The sequence below is a fragment of the Bidens hawaiensis genome, unplaced genomic scaffold, assembly GCF_021521415.1.
Source record: "Bidens hawaiensis isolate Kalapana, Puna unplaced genomic scaffold, B.hawaiensis_p1.1 tig00013866_1, whole genome shotgun sequence".
Lineage (NCBI taxonomy): Eukaryota > Viridiplantae > Streptophyta > Magnoliopsida > Asterales > Asteraceae > Bidens > Bidens hawaiensis.
Genome location: NW_027492186.1, coordinates 606,989 through 617,063, shown reverse-complemented (window position 1 = coordinate 617,063; position 10,075 = coordinate 606,989). Strand labels below are relative to the sequence as shown.

Genomic DNA, 10,075 nt, shown 5'->3' with positions numbered 1-10,075 from the left:
TGTCGTGATATTGATACTATTTTTAATTTAATAGTTAAACTATTAAGTTATTAGTTTTGGAAAATAAAATTGAGCTTAATTTTGCCAAAACAAAATTGATTAATAAGTTTATTTTAAAATATATTTGGTATTAGGTTTGTGATGTTATAACTAATTATAATATAACAAACAACCAAAATAGCAAACATGAATATGTAAATTTTAGATGGTCAAGATTAATGATTGATCTTGCTAGAGCCTAATAGCAAGATCAATCATGTTAAGGGGTCACAGCACAAAACAACCACAAGGATAGACTATTGGTGCATCCCGTCATCATTAGTATAAACGAGTAATCATCACTTTAATGGAACGTGACAGGATCCGATTACAAACAATACATATACATATTTAAACAATCAAATTAAATATAAATCAAAACCGATGATATATAATTTTACATTGGTTATTAATTAATCGGTTGAGATACCGATGGATAACAAGCTTCGCTATGTGACTATACGAAAATGACAAAGCCCCGATGGTGGCGGTGCACGGTGGCAGCGGCAACTCAACGACGGTGTCGGTCTCCGGCGGGTAGAGGGAGGAGGCCGGCGGTGGTGGTAGAGGGAGAGAAGAGATGGAGAACCTTTTGGTAGCTAGGTTAACTTAATTAAGTTATTCCTTAACTAACTAGTTAATAATATACTAGTTAGTTTAATCGGGCCTCCAAGTCCATACAAGCCCATCTCTCGCCTTTAGCCGGGTCCATTATTTATTATAATCTCGCTAACAATAGTCAATGCCGGCTAACTAGTTTAAACGGTTTTATTATGCTCGTAACTCTTACAAGTCATAACTCGGTCAGCCGCGCTGACTTGAAAGAATCACTCCACAATTTCCAACAAGTAAAATACATCATTTAGGCCGATTTGTTAGACTATTAAGTAACAAAAGAACCAACACATGAATTTTCATGTATTTAAGCCATACAATCAACAAACACATTGACAATGAAAATTCTAGAGCAAAGTGAAATTTCGTTATGAAAATGATGAACAAAGTTTAACGATTAGCCAAATAAATGCCTAAAATATTGAATCATTGTATGTGACTTCATTATCTATCATTAGATCATATGTTAGGAAGTTGGTACTTAATCATACATTACAAGAAGATGCTGTACTAATGCTTTATTATTGCCAAATGTAATATAATATTTACCAACGAATACACTCAAGTATCGTTAGTACGTAATACATGTAGCGTAAATACCATTATATAACTAAAGTATTATTAGTAACACATGTAGTCATAAAATGTAGAAATATATATTACATCACAAGCTCGATATTGTCTGTACACTTCAAATTGCTCTCCATGTAGGTACGTGGTCTATTATTAGCAAAATCATATGTTTCAAATTTCCATTCCCTGGTGGTGTTGCTCACTAAAACTCATGAGTCTCATTCCTCCCACACCCATAAAATCAACCATGTTATCATCATTTCCATCTATTTTAGATCTCACCAAGGGATTTTCAGAATCACTCACTCCATGGTTTATTTTATTACCAACATTAGACTGAGGGTGTGGGGCTTCAACGGGGGCGCTAGAGCCCCTCCGCTCGCGCCCCCAGGCGCTAACACCACACCACCAGGGCGCTAGCGGGGGCGCTAACGGGGCGCTAACGCGAAAAACAATGCAGGCGTGAGCCGGTTAGCGGGAGAAGAGAGAGGGCTGCACAACTTTTGATGGTTTTTTGACCGTTGAGAGCCGAACAAACCAAAAAAAAAATTCGCTGGAGACCCTGCTGGAGCCCCTCCACACCAGGGCCAGGGGCTCCAACACTCCCCTTATCCAGTTTCTCTCTCTGCCACACGTCATAATATTATTGGTTGGAGCCCCCATTAAAGCCCCCATTAAAGCCCCCCACACCCCTCAGCCTTACTTTTACTATTATTATTGTTCATAATAGCCTCTTTGTCTGGGTTCATGGACCAGTAGTCTCCTATTCCATCAGTACTATTCCCACCTCCATTAACACTTTGGTTAAAAAACGGTGACAGCGTGCTTTCTTGAAATTGGGTGGAGAATCCCTGACTGATAATCGCGGCAAGTTGTGATTGATGCTGGTGATACTGGTCAACTAGAGTTTCAGTACTATTAATGTAAGCACCTCCATAGGATGGTGGTGCCATAGTAGTAACAATATTGTTTATGGTGCCAGCATTATTATTGTAATTGCTGTTGTTACTATTGCTAGAGGTTGCTCCCATTTGGCTGCTTTTTGTAACAAGGCAGTGGCTGAAGTCACAGGAGAGGAGAGAGCTACTGTTCTGGGGTTACTGGCAAATAGGCTTCCATGACCACCTTGCATGATGTTCAAAGGTAGTAATTCTGATGGGGTCCTAGAATCTTGCATGCAGCCATGGCTAAATTCAGGTGAAGTGATGGAGGTTGTTAAAGGGATGTTTTGGTGGTCTTGTTGCACAGTTTGGGTTAGTTTGTTATTCTCTTCAGCTAGTGCATCACAAAAGGCTCTATGAGTTATAAAGCTATCCCTTCTGCATGCATAATGAAAAAGAGCTGTAAATCATTTTTCAAAGTAAAAAATTGAAAGACATAATTAATAACTCAAAAACAAAATCCTTTTGATATTATGTACTTAGGTTTAGGTAAATTTAGAATTCGTATTAATAAAAGTTGTCCATTTGAACATAGGTTTTTGACTTCTTGTGTCATATTTGGATTTTTCTTTTCTTTCTTTTATTTTTATTTATTTTTTTACTTATTTATTTTTTGTTGGTAGCAGGAGAAACTTCTATATCTCCTGATATAGAAGAAATGTTGGTCTTCGTCATACTTTACCAAATAGTGCTATTAGAGATTTTACTAGGATCGATGCTTATTTGTTCGTAACATTAGATTAATGCAAATTATATATCTAGTTAAGTGGGATTAGTTCGCGAGTATCCTGCGATTGGTGAGTCCATGTCAAAGCCATTTAAATACCTAGAGAACCTAGATTCAAGTCTCGGGAGTTATAGTATTTTTCATTAAAAAACAAAAAATCTTAAATATAAAAAAACGAATCTTTTAAAAGCTCTCTGGTTACTCTCTATCTTTTATTAAGTCAACATATTGTTTTATTGTAAATGGAAGTTTCTCATGCATTTGACCTGAATTCACGTGTATAGGTTTCACCAAACCTAGATAGCCTTTAAACGGGTTATAACATCTTATTAAATTAAAAATTAATTTAACCAAATATTTGATATAAAAATCCTATAAAATAGGGATACTAAAACTAATATTCGATTTTTTTTAGAAAAGATATTTATAATTAAGAAAAACAATTATAGTAAAAACATAAGCAGGTCACGGGTCTCATCAAACCAAAATAACTTATAAACATGTTATAACATCTTATTTATTTATGAAACTTTTTTATCATCAAACCTTAAGTATATTATTAACTTTTTTACAATAAACAAAATTAAAAATATAAAAAAATATATAAATATTATAGACGAATAATGTAAAACAACTCATGTAATAAAAGAGATAAAAAATAAATAATAAAGTTGAGGTCGATAGTTAATGTGTCTAGATGCTTAAAACTAATGAAATTTATTCTTGAATTTTATTAATATCTATGGTGATATAGTATCTTTTATATTAAAGTTAATACAAATAGATATATATTCAAAGGAAAGAAAAATGTTTTAACCAACTGAATAATTGGATATCTATTACTCTATTAGCACAGTACTGGTGCGCCGATGAAATTGACTTATTTGTCGAAAATTTGAGAAACGAAAGACTTTTATAATGGAAACAATGTGTCATCAAGTCGATGTACCCTGTCAACATCCTTTAGAATATTACTATAAAATTCAAGTTCAATATTAATGCAATATGAACACAGTTAGGGGCATTCGTGAAAAGAAATATTTTATTCAAAGTAAGTGTGCATTTTATTCAACTTTTTAGTTTATTTAGTGGACTGTATTATTTCCCAATCATTTATCTTCCGATATTCAATAATCATTTGCTATTTTAATAAGCCTATAGTGGTTGAGCAAGGATTAGAAATTGGACCAACACGAGTACATAAAATTTTACAAAACACCAGTGCACTAAAGTGTCCTTTTTAAGGATAAGTATGGTTCAACTTAACAAATTTTTTAATTTTCTTGTAGTTAAACAATCTGATAGTTTAACTTGTGATTAAGACAGTATGTACGTTAAGATGTAAATATTTCTTGCAAGTAAGCATAATCTTGAATATGGTCGTCTCCAAAAATTTAGTCGAGCCAAAATAAAAAGGCCCATAGGCCTTAATGAAAAAAAAATTCGCTAACGTACATGGATAAAACTTTTATCGATCGATTTATTATAAGCAGAAACCATTCTGAAAATGTAATTATCTCATAAACCATTACAAATAACATTCTTTTTAACACCAAAAAACATATATATGTAATATGTATAAAAAAGTTTGTGCCCCGGTCAATGGTGCGACTCGCATACCCTCTGAGCCTCTTGAAGGCTATAACTTATATTTTGCTTTGAAATCATTTAATTTTATATTTATTTAAGAAGACTACGATCTTCATAAATGATATATCAAATTCATTATATTCAAATTTTCAATAGAAACTTTGATTCTCACTTTGTTGACAATGTTGGGTACTATATATGTTCAATACTTTTATTCGAAAACCATGATTTCCAGGTAAAACCAAATTGTTGGATTTTAAATGAGTGAATAAATACATCTCATAAATGATTATATAAACTTACTGGAGAAAATTGAGAAATTATATTAATAAATACTTGGCATGTTTCATGTTATTGTTATGTCGCCCATAATTAATGTAGGTTCAACATAAGGATATGATGGACCACGGTACGTAAGCATAAGTTGGACCGCCCACGTTCTTCAAATATTATGTTCCACGATATAAATACATTCTAGGGACACCGTTGCTTTGAGGTACTTACTAAAAAAATTTTACATGACTTGATTTGTATTATTTTTCAAATATTTACTAATTTAAAACCATTGCGAATTGGTTAAACTACCATCCTCGTCGGGTTTTGAACATGTAAAATACAGTATTATTAAAGAAATATGGGTGTCGCAAACAAAAAAATATCAGTTAACTTTTTTCTTATTTAAACATAAATCGAGTTTAAAGATGGCCCATCCTCCACTATAAACTATTTTCCCCCCCTTAAAGCAAATATTAAAATAAATAAACATCACAACAATAATTAATGAGACTAGCAGGTAGTGAAAATGACCTAGTAAACTAAGAAAAACAGAATTATTGGACTCTATTTTGATAGGTACGTAGTTAACACAAAATCATTTTCATATAGTACGTAGAAGACAATTTGGTAACAGTTTAAAAAAAAAATTTAAAGGCAAATTAAAAATAAAATAATATACTCAAGTCAAATCCTAGCATAAAGAATGTAATATAATACTAGAGCTAAAACGGGGGTTTATGTGCAAATATATTTTTTAAGTCAAATAAATGACCTAGTAATTAAAGGTTAATTATTTTGGGTAAACATTGCTTAATTTTTAGAAAACACTGAAATAATGCAAGAACAAAAAAGGAAAAATAAATCTTATTAGTTAAGTTTCTTCTCAATAATTATATATATGTTAAGTGTTGTATTTCTCAAATATAAGTGTTCATTTTTTCACATAGAAATCATCCAAATTAACTTATTCATGTGTACGGAAGATGTAGGTAATATAACATTGTAGGTTTATATATAAAAAACATAATTATATATGTATATGTTTTTTTTCTATTTTAGGAGAGATGAATAAACATTTTATTTTAACTATTTTTTACTTTTTTTAATTAGAAAAGTGAATATTTTCTTTTGTTTAACATGTTTCTTTTCAAAGCATTGTTCGGTCTATAACCCTCCCATACACTTATAAACACATTATATAATATAAAATTAAACTTTTTGCAACACCTTTTACAGGAGTAAGGGATTTAGAGAAAATTTAAGTACATGTTGGTGGGCAACAACTTTTTTGAGTTCATCTATGCTACTTATTTCATAAGTAGCGGATTTTAACCAATGTTAGAAGAGATGGTAGGTCCACTTATTTAAGTAGTGGACACGAAGAACTGAGGCAACAAAATCCGTCTAAAGTGTCTTGGGAAGAGAATAAATATCTAAAAAAAATCATTCCTCATTCTAATCCGCTATTTTAATAAAGAGACTTCTCATCTCAAAAAATGTTAGTTGAAGTACTTGAGGTAGTAGACTACCTAGATGTACTCCATAATCTATCGCGCAAAAAACACTTTAAATTTATCTAAATACCCAACTAAAAAAATATTATATACACAATTCCAAGCAAGAAAATAGGATCTCAAGATTTAAAAGTTAAATGGGAAATAAGCTTAGACAGGGATAGAAAAGGAAACCTGGAAAAGATGGTTCCACAGTAACACTTGTATTCTTTGGTGCCACAAATTTTAGAATGAGCCTTCCAATCACATTGTACAGCATATCTTTTGGAGCATTTCTCACATTTCCATTTCTTTTCACCATGTTTTCGGCTAAAGTGTTTCTTGATTCCGGTTAAATCACCCAATGCACGAGCCGGATTGTGGTGGACACATGTTGGTTCAGGACAAATATACACGCGTTTAATTATTTCGGTGCTGGTTCGCTGCTTAAGTTTCCATGGTAAGTTATGGCCTCTTCTGTGCAGTTGGAGATTTTGATCCCTTTGAAAACCCTTGTTGCAAATTTCACATATATATTTGTTCTTCGCCATTAAACTTGTAGGCGATAAGGCGATGACTTGGGCATTTGGATCTGCAATAAGACATCATAATTAGTCATGCGACTCGATCATAATAATCGATTTGTAACTGATAATTAACTAGTGTGTTTAGTACAACATGTCACAAGAAAAATGGGTCTTGGATTGACATGTAAACAAAAGTACACGTGTGTTTAATGAATTGAAGCAGCAAAACAACAAAAAGTTAGAAAAATATGAGGATTAAAGAACTTTCAGTTATTGCAATCCATAAGCCAATAATTCATTTGGAACTAACATTTACATCATACCAAGATAATCAATATAAAAATTTTGCAAATAAAAACAAACATAGAATTAAACTTCAATTTCTGCTTTGTTTATTTATTTTTTTATACTTTGAGTATCTTCTAAGTAGAAATAAATAAAGTTTTCAACATTTATTTTCTGAAATAAACAACCCTCTTTCTATATTAATATAACGGAAGACACTCTCTTTGTTGTATACTGCAGTTTACATAAAAGTATACAACGTACAGTTAATTACTATGTGTTTTTTTTCATGGTGTATTGTATGAAAACTAAGACCATTAACAATGCAACCATGTGTCATTCCCATCTACCCATTGCCACATAAGTTACTCAACATCAAAACTTCTTCTTTACAAGGGCCATTATCATGTGGGTACCACATCTCCTCTCACAAAACACCATTTTCTTCTCCCTTTTTAAGCCCTTGGCTAAGGGCTTTTTCCATTCTCTCTCATCTCTCTTTCATCCATGTCATAAGCCATATGACAACTAAGACCATAATAATTTTTTGTTCAAATCAGCCACATCAGCTTTCCTAAAAACTATTTTTTTACTCCAACAATACATCTTCTTAAACCATCTTTACATCTCCCACATCATCACTTACTTTTACATTTATTTTAAATAAGAATTTCACAATACTATATAATATTTATTTTTTATAATTTTTTTTAAATAAATAGTAATACAATAAAATTTTAGGAAAAAGTAGATTAACTAAAATATAACAAATAGATAAACAAAAAATTTACATATTTAAAATGCCAATTAATAAATCGATAATATAAATCGTTAAAAATTAAATAATAAAATCCAATTAAGTGTTGTAAAATCAATAATAAAATCGTTAAAGAAAAACTAGCCGTTAACCGTTAAACTAGTCGTTGCGTAAAAAGTACACAAACAAAAAGACATTATTTTTTAGATAAATATAAAAAATATGTATATATGTAAAATATTTTAATTATTTTATAAATATATATATGGGTGTGTGTATATATATAAACATATATATATATATATATATAATATGTATATGTGTGAGTGGAATGAAAGATGTGATGTTTGGGGCTTACAATGGTTGGTTTTTGTTGGTTTGAAAAACCAAACCTCAGACCTTAGTTTTTGGTTTACCAACAACTCCAATGGTTTATATGGTTTTTGGCTTGGTTTGAACCTAAAAAAGCAACCATTGAAGATGGTCTAAGGGCCTCTTTTTTTCCTTTGCAATGGAGATGGTCTAAGACCCTTATCTGAAATGAATAGAGGAAGAAATTTTACCTGGAGTTCCTGGTAAGGATCTTTTCTTTTTCTTGGATGAATCAGGAACAAGATCATGAGAAGTGGATCTAAAATCAGGAGAGTTAATAAGAGGCAGTCTTTGTTGACCTTCTTCTATAGCACCACTAATATTGCCTGAAGAGAAGCTTCCACCTTCATCTCCTGAGATATTTGACATTTTTGAAGCACAAAGAGTTTGGAAACTAAAGATTGAAAGTACTTAATATAAATATTTGGCGGGAACTTTGTAAACTAGTATGCTTTCTTGTTGATTGGTAGAATCTATGCTAACGAGGTTTATTCTTGATTCTGTGCTTTTGGTCTCATTGGTTGCTCATGACAAAACATGGGATTTGATGTTATAACCCCAAGACAAAACACCAATGAACTCTTCTTAGTTTGTCTTAGTGTGGATGACAGAAAGAAGTTGAAGGAAGAAAGAGGGACTTGGAGCAAGAAACTAGAGCACAAAGCATGTGTCTTCATGGTCAATTGTAATTTATAATATATGATTGTTTTTTTCCTACTATTTTCTAATAAAATTTTGCTCATCATGTGTACTATATATATATTCTCATTTTTGTTTAGGTATCTAGAGGTTATCTACTTGTATTTTAGTGGTATCAAGTAGATTCCGCGTTTATCTTATTAGATTATTATTATTACTAGGTTATTAATTGGTGTATGACACAGGTTGAAATATTAAAATTTTTGTACAAGCACATGTTATTTGAAATGACAACATAAATTGTTATATGTTATTCGGAACGACAACATATTTTATGTTGTAAATAATATGACGAAAACCAATGATTGTGAAATACAAAGATAAACTCAAACAACATTCAAATTAAAATCTTTGAAAACATAATTAAGAGTTAAAAATGTAAAATTCATAAGCTACTAAAAAGACTTATTTATAAGCATATTTGTTCTTTATTTGTAACTTTGTCTTTCTTGTTTAATATAAGAATTTTAACACCACTCTTCGCTCTTGATAAAGCTACATAGAGTTGTCTATGTGTAAACACCAGGTCTCTGAGATATATGACAACTCTTGCTAGTGATTGACCTTGACTTTTGTTAATAATAATTGCAAAACAGACTACAACTGGAAAAAACTACATTCTCTTCAATTTAAACGAAAGTTTATTATCGGAAGGTGTTAGACCACAAAGAATTATATAAGTGCGATAACCAGGTATTAGTACATGAAATAACTTTTACTACGACAAAACGTCTACCCAAATTAATTACTCGCAATCTAGTTCCATCACACAAACCATTATTCTGATCCATATTCCGTATTAACATTATTGGCACACCGACTTTTAGAACCAATCTATGAGTCAAAATAATTTTGGTCTTTTTGATTTTATTTAGCATAATGTGTTTATGAAAATTTTAGTTCAAATTAAAATATAAAAAAAATAATTGGTATGATCTTATTTAAAAACCAAAAAACTGATTTTTAATATGGGCCACAACTAAATTTGTGAATTTTGTTGCAAAGTATGAAAACAATATAACTATAGTTAACCAAATTTAAGTAAAACAATAATGGAGAAATATCTTTGCGCCTCTAATTAACATAGATTAATTCGTATACATATCTTAATTAAACACATATATTTTAATTGGTTTTAAGAAAATAAAATAATATTGAATAACTGAATATTATGTTTCGTA

The 10,075-nt window shown here is 31.0% G+C and overlaps 1 pseudogene across 1 annotated transcript; it reads right to left on the bottom strand.

The window, feature by feature from the left end:
• Positions 1 to 1,207: 1,207 nt before the first annotated feature.
• LOC143545189 (protein indeterminate-domain 12-like) lies at positions 1,208 to 8,954 on the bottom strand (annotated as a pseudogene). Its single transcript, XR_013137381.1, has 4 exons — positions 8,387 to 8,954; positions 6,450 to 6,846; positions 1,916 to 2,546; positions 1,208 to 1,532 (listed from the first exon to the last, which is right to left on the bottom strand). The product of XR_013137381.1 is annotated as a protein indeterminate-domain 12-like (transcript).
• Positions 8,955 to 10,075: the final 1,121 nt, after the last annotated feature.